Source organism: Ranitomeya imitator, chromosome 2 (genome assembly GCF_032444005.1).
Source record: "Ranitomeya imitator isolate aRanImi1 chromosome 2, aRanImi1.pri, whole genome shotgun sequence".
NCBI lineage: Eukaryota > Metazoa > Chordata > Amphibia > Anura > Dendrobatidae > Ranitomeya > Ranitomeya imitator.
In genome coordinates this window covers 276,992,718-277,009,538 of record NC_091283.1, presented here as the reverse complement: position 1 = coordinate 277,009,538, position 16,821 = coordinate 276,992,718, and positions in this window count along the sequence as shown.

Genomic DNA, 16,821 nt, shown 5'->3' with positions numbered 1-16,821 from the left:
CCTGCTTTAGTAGTGCAAATGCTTTCTTTTTACTGTTAATTGCCTGTCTTACTTCTTTGTTTAGCCACATTGGGTTTTTCCTATTTCTAGTCCTTTTATTCCCACAAGGTATAAACCGCTTACACTGCCTATTTAGGATGTTCTTAAACATTTCCCATTTATTATCTGTATTCTTATTTCTGAGGATATTGTCCCAGTCTACCAGATTAAGGGCATCTCTAAGCTGGTTAAACTTTGCCTTCCTAAAGTTCAGTGTTTTTGTGACTCCCTGACAAGTCCCCCTAGTGAAAGACAGGTGAAACTGTACAATATTGTGGTCGCTATTTCCTAGATGCCCGACCACCTGCAGATTTGTTATTCTGTCAGGTCTATTAGATAGTATTAGGTCTAAAAGTGCTGCTCCTCTGGTTGGATTCTGCACCAATTGTGAAAGATAATTTTTCTTGGTTATTAGCAGAAACCTGTTGCCTTTATGGGTTTCACAGGTTTCTGTTTCCCAGTTAATATCCGGGTAGTTAAAGTCCCCCATAACCAGGACCTCATTATGGGTTGCAGCTTCATCTATCTGCTTTAGAAGTAGACTTTCCATGGTTTCTGTTATATTTGGGGGTTTGTAACAGACCCCAATGAGAATTTTGTTACCATTTTTCCCTCCATGAATTTCGACCCATATGGACTCGACATCCTCATTTCCTTCGCTAATATCCTCCCTTAAAGTGGACTTTAGACAAGACTTTACATAGAGACAAACCCCTCTTCCTCTCCGATTTTTACGATCCTTTCTAAACAGACTGTAACCCTGTAAGTTAACTGCCCAGTCATAACTTTCATCTAACCATGTCTCGGTTATTCCCAATAGGTCAAAGTTACCTGTAGATATTTCTGCTTCTAGTTCTTCCATCTTGTTTGTCAGGCTTCTGGCGTTTGCGAGCATGCAGTTTAGAGGATTTTGTTTTGTTCCAATCTCCTCGCTGTGGATTGTTTTAGAAATGTTCTTACCTCCCTTCTGAGTATGTTTTCCTGGGTCTTCTTTGTTCGAGTCTAATGTTTTTCTTCCCGTCCCCTCTTCTTCTAGTTTAACGCCCTCCTGATGATGTGTCACTGACGTTTAGCAGAGGGCGCGCACTGACTACGTCACCGCGCCCTCTGACCTGAGCGTCACTGCCAGAGGACGCTGAAGACGGAGCCGCACTGGAACGAGTAGAGGTAAATATCGCGCACACATGCATATACCGTACATACACACACATACTGTACATACATATACTGTACATACACACAGATACACATACCGTCATACATACATGCATATACCGTACATACACATAGATACACATACTGTACATACACACAGATACACATACCGTCATACATACACGCATATACCGTACATACATATACCGTACATGCATTCGGGTACACATACTCGTACCGTACATACATACACAGTTATATACACAAAGTATACACATACCGTACACACAGACATACACATACTGTACATACATGCACATAAACATACATACCGTATATACATACAAATATATCGCACATACAGATACACACATATTATACACACAGACATACACATATACTGTACATGCATACAGATACACATAGAAGCATACACATAGATACACACACACTGTACATACACAGATGCACACACATACATACATATACAAGCATATACATACACACATACTAATCTTGTATAGGTGATCAGAGGAGCCTTGGAGGAGGGCAGTTCAGCTGGAGAGGGCTGGGAACAGCAGTGGAGGAAGAAGACACACTGTAAGTCCTGCTCGCCCTCCACTGCTGTCCCTGTGTGCTTTGCGGCGGGGCCCCCGACTGTACTGTAAGGGAGGGAGTACTCACCAGTCACCAGGGACGCGCCATACAGGAGGAAAGAGAGAGACAGCAGCCAGTGAGCGCTCTCCTCAGTCTGGTGAGGAAAGCGTTCATTGGCCAGCGTCTCTCCCTGCATGACACGCCCCCCTTTTGAACTCCTGCACTTCCCGCGCCGCTCTCTCCCCAGCTGAGGGTGTTGGCAGGATTACAGGAGCGAGTGACAGGGGCCCGATGCTACATGATACGGGGCCTGCCTGCAGGGGCCACCTTCCACCTCTCAGCCCCAGAGCAGTGGCATTGGCGGTATGTCCACTCCTGGCTGGGGGCCTCTAGGTGCCGGGTACTACAGAATCTGCCGCCCCCTCTCTTCTGCCGCCTGAGCCAAAAAGCTCAAATCGCCTAATGGAAGCAGCGTCACTGCATGTGATGTGTCCCCTCACACCGTTAAACCGTCCCGGAGGTGGGACTTTCCTTTGTAATGTGACGCAGCACAGCCGTCATTCTTACCCCCTTTGCTCCGTGTGCTGCCTCCTCAGCGTTGTTTGATTCTGTCACGGACCCTGCGCTGTTATGTTATCCCTTGGCCATGCACAGTTTGCGCTGCCCGTCCTCTGACATCATTTAGGTGTCAGGCTGGCAGTGCCTGTGCGTCCACGCTGCCCGAAATCCCACCTCGCAGTGTCGTCTAATGTGATCCCACAGTGGGCCTGGGATCCATGGCCATGCGCAGTGCATATCCTCGCCTCACTCCCCTCCTTCCGGCTTCTTCAGACTAGGCGGCGTCAGCTGATCCCTAAGAGCATGCCACGGCCGTGACGCCGCACAGTCTGAAGAAGCCGGAAGGACAGGAGTGAGAGGCGAGGATATGCACTGCGCATGCCCATGTATCCGAGGCCCGCAGTGGGATTACATTAGACGACACTGCGAGGTGGGATCTCGGGCAGCGTGGACGCACAGGCACTGCCAGCCTGACACCTAAATGATGTCAGAAGACGGGCAGCGCTAAGTGTGCATGGCCAAGGGATAACATTACAGCGCGGGCTCCATGACAGAATCAAACAACGCTGAGGAGGCGGCGCACAGCACCAAGGGGGTTGGAATGACGGCTGTGCTGCGTCACATTACAAAGGAAAGTCCCACCTCCGGGACGGTTTTACGGTGTGAGGGGACACATTACATGAGTGTGTAGTTCAGCGTTTGCAAGGAGCATAATTTAAAGAGCCACCTTTTCCTTTTGCAGTATTATTGGTGTACAAGATGGCTCTTTCAGCAACAAACGCCTGGGGGGTGGGGGGGTGGAAGGTTCCCTTTCAACTTGCTCCAGTGCATGCTTCGGCCTACACTCTGCTCCTACTGCAGACCCTGGGCTCTAACACCGCCAGTTGGTGCCCGGAAGTGCTAGCTGCACAGAGAAAAACACCCGCCAATGTGTCAGTGGGGTTCAGCAACGCCAGCTGTTCCCCTGCTGTGTAGCCAGCAACGTGTCCTGCAAACGCCACGCAGACACCTGAACTGAAATTAAAGGGAACCTGCCCCCCCCCAGGTGTTTCTATGTATAACAGCCACATTGTACAGCAGTAATGCTGCATTTGTACAAGGTGGCTGACTTTTTCTCCTTGCCCACGTCGAACTCAACACATACAAAATGTGTCTCATTAGAGACCATTACACTGTCCCTGAGGTGTGACTTTCCTTTGTAATGACACGCAGCACCCCCCTTGGTAGCGCTGCCAACCATCATTGGTTGGCTGGCTGCGCCTGTGCGTCCGCCCTGCCCGACACAACGCCCCTCGTTGTTTTATTTATTCTGACTGCAAGGGTGTGATTGATGGGCAACAGAAGATCGATACGATCAGAGAAAGCTTTGGCCCACAGCGCCCACTGCCCCTCTTAGCTGCTCAACCCTGCTCCTCCAAAACCAGCTTCTCCACCATGACAGAAGATCAGCTCTCCACCCTCCTGTCAAGATCACACCTCACCACCTGCACGCTTGACCCGCTCCCATCCCACCTCATCCCTAACCTTTCCACGGTCTTCATCCCAACCCTAACACACCTCTTCAACCTCTCACTCACAACAGGTGTCTTTCCCTCATCCTTCAAGCATGCCAAGATCACACCCATCCTCAAAAAGCCCTCCCTCGACCCATCCTCTGTGTCTAGCTATCGCCCAATATCTCTTCTCCCTTATGCCTCCAAATTGCTGGAGCAACACGTCCATCTTGAACTGTCCTCCCACTTCTCCTCCTGCTCCCTCTTTGATCGGTTACAATCAGGCTTCCGTTCCCATCACTCAACTGAAACTGCCCTAACTAAAGTCACCAATGACCTACTAACTGCCAGGAGCAAGCGACACTACTCTGTCCTCCTTCTCCTGGACTTGTCTTCTGCCTTTGACACTGTAGACCACTCCCTTTTGCTACAAATCCTCTCATCCCTTGGCATCACAGACTTGGCCCTTTCCTGGATCTCGTCATATCTGACAGACCGAACATTCAGTGTCTCCCTCCCCCACACCACCTCCTCACTTCGCCCCTTGTCAGTCGGTGTTCCTCAAGGCTCTGTTCTAGGACCCCTACTCTTCTCCATCTACACTTTCGGCCTGGGACAGCTCATAGAATCCCACGGTATGCAGTACCATCTCTACGCTGACGACACGCAGATCTACCTCTCCGGACCTGACCTCTCCTCCTTGCTTACCAAAATCCCGCACTGTCTGTCTGCCATTTCAGCCTTCTTTTCTGCTCGCTTTCTACAACTGAACATGGACAAAACAGAATTCATCATCTTTCCCCCATCTCACTCTACCCCTCCACCAGACCTATCCATCAATGTCAATGGCTGCTCACTATCCCCAGTCCCACACGCCCGGTGCCTCGGGGTGATCCTCGACTCTGCCCTCTCTTTCAAGCCACATATCCAAGCCCTTGCCTCCTCCTGTCGCCTCAAACTCAAAAATATTTCCCGGATCCGTGCTTTCCTTGACCGCAACACTGCAAAAACGCTAGTGCATGCCCTTATCATCTCCCGCGTCGACTACTGCAACCTCCTACTCTCTGGACTCCCCTCTAGCACTCTGGCACCACTCCAATCCATCCTACACTCTGCTGCCCGACTAATCCACCTGTCCCCCCGCTATTCCCCAGCCTCTCCCCTGTGTCAAGCCCTTCACTGGCTTCCTATCGCCCAGAGACTCCAGTTCAAAACCCTCACACTGACATACAAAGCCATCCACAACCTGTCTCCTCCATACATCTGTGACATGGTCTCCCGGTACCTACCTACACGCGACCTCCGATCCTCCCAAGACCTCCTTCTCTACTCCCCTCTCATCTCTTCTTCCCATAACCGCATCCAAGACTTCTCCCGTGCTTCCCCCATACTCTGGAACTCTCTACCCCAACACATCAGACTTGCGCCTACCATAGAAACCTTCAAAAAGAACCTGAAGACTCATCTCTTCCGACAAGCCTACAGCCTGCAGTGATCCTCAACCTACTGAACAGCCGCACAGCCAGCTCTTCCCTCTCCTAGTGTATCCTCACCCACCCCCTGCAGACTGTGAGCCCTCGCGGGCAGGGTCCTCCCTCCTTATGTACTCGTGTGCCTTGTTATCTGCTCATGTTTAATGTATTTGTCTATATTTGCCCGTATTCACATGTAAAGCGCCATGGAATAAATGGCGCTATAAAAATGTATAATAATAATAATAATAATGGGCATGAGCAGTGCATATCTTCGCCTGTCTTCACTCCCTTCCTTCCGCCTTCTTCAGACTGTGCGGCCTCATGGCCAAGGCATGCGATAAGGGATCAGTGGAGGCCGCCCAGTCTGAAGCAGGTGTAAGGACATGTGTGAGCGGCAAACATATTTACTGCACAAGGCCATGAATCCAAGCCCCGCAGTGTGAATTTTTGAAAACACACTGCGGGTCTGGGATTCATGGGCATCGCTAACCGCAACGTCCAACATGAAATGAGGTCATAAGACGGGCAGCGCTAACAGGGCATTGCCAAGGGATAACACAAGAGCGCAGACTCCTGTACAGCAAATAACGACGCTTAGGAGTCTGCGCCCAGCACCTAGGTGTTAATTTTGACACCTGTGCTGCGTCTCCTTAAAAAGGCAAGTCACGCCTCCAATACAGTTTGACTGTATAATGGGCTAAATTGTCTACGTGTTTCATTCAGCGTGTGCAAGGAGCAAAATTTTAAGAGCAACCTTTCACTTGTGCAGCATTACAGCAGCACAAGGTGTGGCTCTTCTACTTTGTAACACCTGAGGGGGGTTAAAGGTTACCTTTGAAATCGGTTCAATTAGGCTTCGGCCTACACTCTGCTCCTCCTGCTGACCCTGGGCTCTAACACCGCCAGTTGGTGCCCGGAAGTGCTAGCTGCACAGAGAAAAACACCAGCCAATGTGTCAGTGGGGTTCAGCAAAGCCAGCTGTTCCCCTGCTGTGTAGCCGGCAACGTGTCCTGCAAACGCCACGCAGACACAACAGACCTAAAGCTGCCACCAGTGCAGGCTTCGGCCTACACTCTGCTCCTCTACTCCTCCTGCTGTACCTGGGCTCTAACACCGCCAGTTGGTGCCCGGAAGTGCTAGCTGCACAGAGAAAAACACCAGCCAATGTGTCAGTGGGGTTCAGCAACGCCAGCTGTTCCCCTGCTGTGTAGCCGGCAACGTGTCCAGCACAAGCCACGCTGGCACAATAACAGACATTTTCCTGCCTCCACTGCAGGCTTCGGCCTACACTCTGCTCCTCTTTGATTCCCTAGGTTTCAACACTGTCAGTTGTCACCTGGAAGTGTTGTCTACACAGAAAAAACACTCGCTGATGTGTCAGTGAGGTTCCGCAACGCCAGCTGTTCCCCTGCTGTGTAGTCGGCAATGTGTCCAGCACAAGCCACGCTGGCACAACAGACCTAAAGCTGCCACCAGTGTAGGCTTCGGCCTACACTCTGCTCCTCTCCTCTTCCTGCTGTCCCTGGGCTCTAACACCGCCAGTTGGTGCCTGGAAGTGCTAGCTGTACAGAGAAAAACACCAGCCAATGTGTCAGTGGGGTTCAGCAACACCAGCTGTTCCCCTGCTGTGTAGCCGGCAACGTGTCCTGCAAACGCCACACAGGCACCTGAACTGAAATTAAAGGGAACCTGCCCCCCCAGGCGTTTCCATGTATAACAGCCACCTTGTACTGCAGTAATGCTGCTTTTGTACAAGGTGCCTCAATTTTTGTCCTTGCACACGTCGAACTCAACACGTACAAAATGTGTCACCTGAGACCATTACACCGTCCGTGAGGTGTAACTTTCCTTTCTAGTGATACGCAGCAACCCCCTTGGTAGCGCTGCACGTCTTTTGACATCATTGGTTGGCTGGCTGCGCCTGTGCGTCCGCCCTGCCCGATCCAACGCCCCTCGTTGTCTTATTTATTTTTACTGCGAGGGTGTGATTGATGGGCACGAGCAGTGCATATCTTCGCCTGTCTTCACTCCCCTCCTTCCGCCTTTTTCAGACTGTGCGGCCTCATGGCCGCGGCATGTGATAAGGGATCAGCGGAGGCCTCCCAGTCTGAAGCAGGTGTAAGGACATGAGTGAGAGGCGAACCTATTTACTGCGCAAGGCCATGAATCCCAGCCCCGCAGTGTGAATTAATGAAAAGACACTTCGGGGCTGCGATTCATGGGCATCGCTAGCCGCAACGTCCGACATGAAATGAGGTCAGAAGATGGGCAGCGCTAACAGCGCACGGCCAAGGGATAACACAGCAGCGCAGACTCCTGTACAGCAAATAACGACGCTCAGAAGGCTGCGGCCAGCACCAAGGTGGGTTTTTTTGACACCTGTGCTGCGTCTCCTTAAAAAGGCAAGTCACGCCTCCAATACAGTTAGACTGTATAATGGGCTAAATTGTATACGTGTTTCATTCAGCGTGTGCAATGAGCAAAATTTAAAGCGCAACCTTTTACTTGTGCAGCATTACTGCTGCACAAGGTGTGACTCTTCTAGTTTGTAAAACCTGAGGGGGGGTTAAAGTTTACCTTTGAAATTGGTTCTACTAGGCTTCGGCCTACACTCTGCTCCTCCTGCAGACCCTGGGCTCTAACTACGCCAGTTGGGGCCCAGAAGTGCTGGCTGCACAGAGCAAAACACCCGCCATTGTGTCAGTGGGGTTCAGCAACGCCAGCTGTTCCCCTGCTGTGTAGCCGGCAACGTGTCCTGCAAACGCAACGCAGACACAAAGCTGCCTCCAGTGCAGGCTTCGGCCTACACTCTGCTCCCCCTGCTTACCCTTTGCTCCAACACCGCTAGTTGGGGCTCTAGGAAGACAATCTTGAATAGGTCCACATCCAGGTTCCAGCACAGTCAGCTGGTTCTCGGCAGTGTCTTTGTCACGGGTACTCCCTTGTGCCCATCATGGTTCCAGCACAGTCAGCTGGTTCCGGGTAGTGTCAAGGTCACTAAGACTCCAATACGTTGTCCCGTCGTGTTGCGGTCGGGTTAGCCAACTCCATGGTGCCTCCAGTTTAGGAGCTTCCTATGTGGGCTGCGGGAATTGGCAATCAAGGCTGGTTCTGTAGTGCCAGTAGGCCAAGCTCCCCCTGTAGGACTGTTGGTGTTCGGTAACTGCGGCAGCCTCGCGGCCTAGCTGTTCTCTCTTCTCCTGTGGACCTTCTAGTCCACATCCTGGTTCCAGCACCGTCAGCTGGTTCCGGGCAGAGCCTTTGGCTTAGGTGCCTCCTTCTGGGTATCCGAGTTCCGCCAACGTCAGGCGGTCCTTGGTAGTGCATTTTAGCACGGGTACCTCCTGCTTAGTAACCGGGTTCCAGCACCGTCAGCTGGTTCTCGGTCGTGCCATTGGGTCTTGCACAGTTGGCCAACGCATCCGGGTTCCAGTACCGTCAGCTGGTTCTCGGCAGTGTCTTTTGCTCTTGTACCTTCTGCTCCCCATCCTGGTTCCAGTACCGTCAGCTGGTTCCGGGCAGAGCCTTTGGCTTAGGTGCCTCCTTCTGGGTATCCGAGTTCCGCCAACGTCAGGCGGTCCTTGGTAGTGCTTTTTAGCACGGGTACCTCCTGCTTAGTAACCGGGTACCAGTAACGTCAGCTGGTCCTCGGTAGTTCCATTGGCTCTTGGACCTTCGGGTAGCCATCCGAGTTCCAGTTCCATCAGCTGGTTCTCGGCATTTTCTCAGCCATCTTGTACCTTCTGCTACATTTCCAAGTTCAAGACCCTAAAGACGACGACCCGGAAGACCACCCCTAAGATGACGACTACACCAGAGACGACAACCACTGAGATGACGACAACCCTGGAGACGACGACCCTGAAGACCACCCCGATAACGACAACGGCGGAGACGGCGACGCTGGAGACGACGAGCCCGGAGACGACGACATGGAAGACCGAGAAGCAGAACAAGAGGCTGCAGAACAAAGAGCAGAAGAACATTAAAGGGACACTGTCACCTGAATTTGGAGGGAACAATCTTCAGCCATGGAGGCGGGGTTTTGGGGTTTTTGATTCACCCTTTCCTTACCCGCTGGCTGCATGCTGGCTGCAATATTGGATTGAAGTTCATTCTCTGTCCTCCGTAGTACATGCCTGCACAAGGTGCAATCTTGCCTTGCGCAGGCGTGTACTATGGAGGACAGAGAATGAACTTCAATCCAATATTGCAGCCAGCATGCAGCCAGTGGGTAAGGAAAGGGTGAATCAAACACCCCAAAACCACGCCTCCATGGCTGAAGATTGTTCCCTCCAAATTCAGGTGACAGTGTCCCTTTAAGCATAACACTTAATATCAGAGCAAAAGATATTTAAATTATATGCAGAAGAAGACTAAGCAGTGTATGGGGGTGAGTCCGTTCCTCCTCGTGGTGCCCCTGGATACAGCCTGATGCTGCAGGCCAAACTGAACGCGGACAAATGTAACTTTTGTGACTGGCAGAACGGAAGGTGTAATCTTCCAACTTTTATAGATAACAACTACGGGAATGCCTGTCACAAATAAGAATATGATGAAGTAGAATAGGAAGAATAATAATAGTTGAAGAAAATGAATATGAAGAATGTAATAAAAAAAAAAATAGGTAGAAGATGAAGAAGAAGTTGATGTCAAAGATGCTGATGATGATGATGATGAAGATGAAAGTTTGGGAAAAGTAAAAAAAAAAAAGGTGAAGGGCGTGGAATAGTGAAACATCAATATCTGACAAAATAAAAAAAACTTAACATAGTCAACATCTTTGTAACTCCCAACGACTTAAAAAAAAAAATTAAAATTCTTGCTATTCTATTTGATTGGGCTAAACCTCTATGCCTTTAATGTCTCCGCCACCTCCCCAAATACATCCTACATTATTCTTGGTTGTTTTCCTTCATGTAGAATGAACCTACAAGGAAAGAAAGGGTTTATTTTCATTTCGATATTTTGGTCCCATTGACTTGCATTGGGATTGGGTATCGGTATTGGCGATATCCGATATTTTTTGAATATTGGCCGATCCAATCCGATACCGATACTTTCCGATATCGGAAGGTATCGCTCAACACTACTAACCACAGATATTTACTATGCCCAGGCAACACTGGGCTTTTCAGCTAGTAGATTAATAAAGAGACGTTGCAAATTTACACCTTGTACACACACGGCTCTGCTACATCCACACTGTAAACCCCTCCTGACCCCACACAGAAACTTCCCCTCATCCAGCACCATGACAACCAGCAGAGTCCTGCATACACTGAGGACCCTGATCATGTGACCCCTGACTCCTCCCCTCCTGTGACCTCATCACAGGTCCTGTGCCGGTGGAGGACAGGTAGGTGCTGGAGGCTCCATTATTCTCTATGTGGAGTGCGGCTCTGCGGGTGGAGGTCGGTGGTGGAGGCTCCATTATTCTCTATGTGGAGTGCGGCTCTGCGGGTGGAGGTCGGTGGTGGAGGCTCCATTATTCTCTATGTGGAGTGCGGCTCTGCGGGTGGAGGTCGGTGGTGGAGGCTCCATTATTCTCTATGTGGAGGTCGGTGCTGGAGGCTCCATTATTCTCTATGTGGAGTGTGGCTCTGCCGGTGGAGGTCGGTGGTGGAGGCTCCATTCTCTATGTGGAGTGCGGCTCTGCGGGTGGAGGTAGGTGCTGGAGGCTCCATTATTCTCTATGTGGAGTGCGGCTCTGCGGGTGGAGGTTGGTGCTGGAGGCCCCATTATTCTCTATGTGGAGTGCGGCTCTGCGGGTGGAGGTAGGTGCTGGAGGCTCCATTATTCTCTATGTGGAGTGCGGCTCTGCGGGTGGAGGTTGGTGCTGGAGGCCCCATTATTCTCTATGTGGAGTGCGGCTCTGCGGGTGGAGGTCGGTGCTGGAAGCCCATTATTCTCTATGTGGAGTGTGGCTCTGTGTGTGGAGGTCGGTGCTGGAAGCCCATTATTCTCTATGTGGAGTGTGGCTCTGCGTGTGGAGGTCGGTGCTGGAGGCTCCATTATTCTCTATGTGGAGTACGGCTCTGCGGGTGGAGGTCGGTGCTGGAGGCCCATTATTCTCTATGTGGAGTGCGGCTCTGCGGGTGGAGGTCGGTGCTGGAGGCTCCATTATTCTCTATGTGGAGTGCGGCTCTGCGGGTGGAGGTCGGTGCTGGAGGCTCCATTATTCTCTATGTGGAGTGCGGCTCTGCGGGTGGAGGTCGGTGCTGGAGGCTCCATTATTCTCTATGTGGAGTGCGGCTCTGCGGGTGGAGGTCGGTGCTGGAGGCTCCATTATTCTCTATGTGGAGTGCGGCTCTGCGGGTGGAGGTCGGTGCTGGAGGCTCCATTATTCTCTATGTGGAGAGCGGCTCTGCGGGTGGAGGTCGGTGCTGGAGGCTCCATTATTCTCTATGTGGAGTGCGGCTCTGCGGGTGGAGGTCGGTGCTGGAGGCTCCATTATTCTCTATGTGGAGTGCGGCTCTGTGGGTGGAGGTCGGTGCTGGAGGCTCCATTATTCTCTATGTGGAGAGCGGCTCTGCGGGTGGAGGTCGGTGCTGGAGGCTCCATTATTCTCTATGTGGAGTGCGGCTCTGCGGGTGGAGGTCGGTGCTGGAGGCTCCATTATTCTCTATGTGGAGTGCGGCTCTGCGGGTGGAGGTCGGTGCTGGAGGCTCCATTATTCTCTATGTGGAGTGCGGCTCTGTGGGTGGAGGTCGGTGCTGGAGGCTCCATTATTCTCTATGTGGAGTGCGGCTCTGCGGGTGGAGGTCGGTGCTGGAGGCTCCATTATTCTCTATGTGGAGTGCGGCTCTGCGGGTGGAGGTCGGTGCTGGAGGCTCCATTATTCTCTATGTGGAGTGCGGCTCTGCGGGTGGAGGTCGGTGCTGGAGGCTCCATTATTCTCTATGTGGAGTGCGGCTCTGCGGGTGGAGGTCGGTGCTGGAGGCTCCATTATTCTCTATGTGGAGTGCGGCTCTGCGGGTGGAGGTCGGTGCTGGAGGCTCCATTATTCTCTATGTGGAGTGCGGCTCTGCGGGTGGAGGTCGGTGCTGGAGGCTCCATTATTCTCTATGTGGAGTGCGGCTCTGCGGGTGGAGGTCGGTGCTGGAGGCTCCATTATTCTCTATGTGGAGTGCGGCTCTGCGGGTGGAGGTCGGTGCTGGAGGCTCCATTATTCTCTATGTGGAGTGCGGCTCTGCGGGTGGAGGTCGGTGCTGGAGGCTCCATTATTCTCTATGTGGAGTGCGGCTCTGCGGGTGGAGGTCGGTGCTGGAGGCTCCATTATTCTCTATGTGGAGTGTGGCTCTGCGGGTGGAGGTCGGTGCTGGAGGCTCCATTATTCTCTATGTGGAGTGCGGCTCTGTGGGTGGAGGTCGGTGCTGGAGGCCCCATTATTCTCTATGTGGAGTGCGGGTGGAGGTCGGTGCTGGAGGCTCCATTATTCTCTATGTGGAGTGCGGCTCTGCGGGTGGAGGTCGGTGCTGGATGCTCCATTATTCTCTATGTGGAGTGTGGCTCTGCGGGTGAAGGTAAGTGCTGGAGGCCCCATTATTCTCTGTGGAGTGCGGCTCTGCGGGTGGAGGTCGGTGCTGGAGGCTCCATTATTCTCTGTGGAGTGCGGCTCTGCGGGTGGAGGTCGGTGCTGGAGGCTCCATTATTCTCTATGTGGAGTGGAGGTCGGTGCTGGAGGCTCCATTATTCTCTATGTGGAGTGCGTCTCTGCGGGTGGAGGTCGGTGCTGGAGGCTCCATTATTCTCTATGTGGAGTGCGGCTCTGCGGGTCGAGGTTGGTGCTGGAGGCTCCATTATTCTCTATGTGGAGTGCGGCTCTGCGGGTGGAGGTCGGTGCTGGAGGCTCCATTATTCTCTATGTGGAGTGCGTCTCTGCGGGTGGAGGTCGGTGCTGGAAGCCCATTATTCTCTATGTGGAGTGTGGCTCTGCGTGTGGAGGTCGGTGCTGGAGGCTCCATTATTCTCTATGTGGAGTACGGCCCTGCAGGTGGAGGTCGGTGCTGGAGGTCCATTATTCTCTATGTGGAGTGCGGCTCTGCGGGTGGAGGTCGGTGCTGGAGGCTCCATTATTCTCTATGTGGAGTGGAGGTCGGTGCTGGAGGCTCCATTATTCTCTATGTGGAGTGCGTCTCTGCGGGTGGAGGTCGGTGCTGGAGGCTCCATTATTCTCTATGTGGAGTGCGGCTCTGCGGGTGGAGGTCGGTGCTGGAGGCTCCATTATTCTCTGTGTGGAGTGCGTCTCTGCGGGTGGAGGTCGGTGCTGGAAGCCCATTATTCTCTATGTGGAGTGTGGCTCTGCGTGTGGAGGTCGGTGCTGGAGGCTCCATTATTCTCTATGTGGAGTACGGCCCTGCAGGTGGAGGTCGGTGCTGGAGGCTCCATTATTCTCTATGTGGAGTGCGGCTCTGCGGGTGGAGGTCGGTGCTGGAGGTCCATTATTCTCTATGTGGAGTGCGGCTCTGCGGGTGGAGGTCGGTGCTGGAGGCTCCATTATTCTCTATGTGGAGTGCGGCTCTGTGGGTGGAGGTCGGTGCTGGAGGCCTCATTATTCTCTATGTGGAGTGCGGGTGGAGGTCGGTGCTGGAGGCTCCATTATTCTCTATGTGGAGTGCGGCTCTGCGGGTGGAGGTCGGTGCTGGAGGCTCCATTATTCTCTATGTGGAGTGTGGCTCTGCGGGTGAAGGTAAGTGCTGGAGGCCCCATTATTCTCTGTGGAGTGCGGCTCTGCGGGTGGAGGTCGGTGCTGGAGGCTCCATTATTCTCTGTGGAGTGCGGCTCTGCGGGTGGAGGTCGGTGCTGGAGGCTCCATTATTCTCTATGTGGAGTGCGTCTCTGCGGGTGGAGGTCGGTGCTGGAGGCTCCATTATTCTCTATGTGGAGTGCGGCTCTGCGGGTCGAGGTTGGTGCTGGAGGCTCCATTATTCTCTATGTGGAGTGCGGCTCTGCGGGTGGAGGTCGGTGCTGGAGGCTCCATTATTCTCTATGTGGAGTGCGGCTCTGCGGGTGGAGGTCGGTGCTGGAGGCTCCATTATTCTCTATGTGGAGTGCGGCTCTGCGGGTGGAGGTCGGTGCTGGAGGCCCATTATTCTCTATGTGGAGGTCGGTGCTGGAGGCTCCATTATTCTCTATGTGGAGTGCGGCTCTGCGGGTGGAGGTCGGTGCTGGAGACTCCATTCTCTATGTGGAGTGCGGCTCTGCGGGTGGAGGTCGGTGCTGGAGGCCCCATTATTCTCTATGTGGAGTGCGGCTCTGCGGGTGAAGGTAAGTGCTGGAGGCCCCATTATTCTCTGTGGAGTGCGGCTCTGCGGGTGGAGGTCGGTGCTGGAGGCTCCATTATTCTCTGTGGAGTGCGGCTCTGCGGGTGGAGGTCGGTGCTGGAGGCTCCATTGTTCTCTATGTGGAGTGCGGCTCTGCGGGTGGAGGTCGGTGCTGGAGGCTCCATTATTCTCTATGTGGAGTGCGGCTCTGCGGGTGGAGGTCGGTGCTGGAGGCTCCATTATTCTCTATGTGGAGTGCGGCTCTGCGGGTGGAGGTCGGTGCTGGAGGCTCCATTATTCTCTGTGTGGAGTGTGGCTCTGCTGGTGGAGGTCGGTGCTGGAGGCTCCATTATTCTCTATGTGGGGTACGGCTCTGCGGGTGGAGGTCGGTGCAGGAGGCTCCATTATTCTCTATGTGGAGTGTGGCTCTGCGGGTGGAGGTCGGTGCTGGAGGCTCCATTATTCTCTATGTGGAGTGCGGCTCTGTGGGTGGAGGTCGGTGCTGGGGGCTCCATTATTCTCTATGCAGAGTGCGGGTGGAAATATGTGGTGATTCTCCATTATTGGGTGTGGGGGACATTAACCCCTTCAGCACTGAGACTCTTTTGGGGTCTCTGTGGTGTGACCAGTGATGTAGCAGCTGTGGACAGAATGCGGCTTAGCTGGTTCCCAATTCCACATTAGATCCATTCAGACAACTGCAGGATGTGAGGACAGAAGCCCAAACAAGTTCTCACAGAATGCCATTATTGTTGTCCTTGTTTAATAACCTGCCAAGTTAAATCCGACAGCTGGGGGCTGATATCAGGCTGGCAAGGTCCCTGGATATTGGCCCCTTCCCAGCCTACAAATATCAGCTTTCAGCCACCCCAGGAGTGGTGCATTACATTAGATGTGCCAATTCGGACACTTTGCCTGGCTCTTCTCGATTGCATTGGTGCGTTGGAAATCGGGGGAATTTTGGGGGGGAATTTGTCAGCTGGCATCAATCCTAGGGGTTAGTGTTGGAGATACATCTGTTAGACACCCCCATTACTAATCCATTAAGCTGAAAGACAAAAACACTCATAAAAATATTTCATTTTTTAAAAAAACAACTCCCCTACCCCCTAGCTCACCAAATTATTGAAATAATTTTAAAAAAATCCATGCTGGTTTTCAGGAGTCCACGAAATCCAACCTTGTCCAAAAATGGCAAGCTGAAAAACCTGTAAAGAGAGAATTAAATGAATATAGACAAGAGACAATCTTTCGTTCACCATCATAGTACAACCTATGGAGCCTTGTTCTGAGATCAAAGCATTATAGGTCACTATGGTTCTCACAGTACAGCCATTCCCCCACACAGCATAATGTTCCAACAATACCGCCATCCCCTATACACTATATATGTGTGACGCTAGTCACTCCTCATGGACAACCCGCAAGGCTGGGTAATCAAAAGGTCCGAGGTCAGGAGATAAAAAAAAAATCATCAGTTAAATGTCCAGGGATCAAAATACCAGTAAGGCCTGTCACACACGTCCAGATAATTCCGGTACCGGAAAAATCGGTACTGGAGTTGTCCGTGTGCTCCGTGTGCCGACTGGGTACCACACGCACCGTGCAGGAGACAGCGCTACAGTAAGCGCTGTCCCCTGCTTTGGGTGCTGAATCAAGAATTCATTCCTTCTTCCCAGCAGCGTTCGCTGGAGAGAAGAAATGAAAAATCTTTTTTTTTTTTGTTAAAACAAAGTTCCCGGTAATCTCCCCCCTCCCTCACCCTGTGCGCCCGCCCGCTGTCATTAAAATACTTACCCAGCTCCCTCGATGCTTCCTCTCAGCGTCGCAGCTCTTCCTGTATGAGCGGTCACATGGTGCCGCTTATTACAGTGATGAATATGCGGTTCCACCTCCCTGACGAAGGATTACTATCCGAAACGCGCATCGGGGTGCGTTTCCACATGGACTTGGCTGACCCTGGTTATTGAGTTAAAGGTATAGTGTGCTTCTCCCTATTAATTATATTTTGCACTGTGTGGTGGGGATCTTTTTGTTAGACTCTTCCTGCAGCCATATTTGGTGCCTCAGCAGATCTGTCGGCTGGCACCAGTATATAGTCTTTGGCTGAATTGTCCATTTCAGGCTATATATACCGCCATTTTGTGCACCTTTTTTTGCAATTTTGCACAACCCTATTTAGCACTTTATTTCATACAATAATTATAATTGCCCACTTCAGGCTATATACCGCCATCT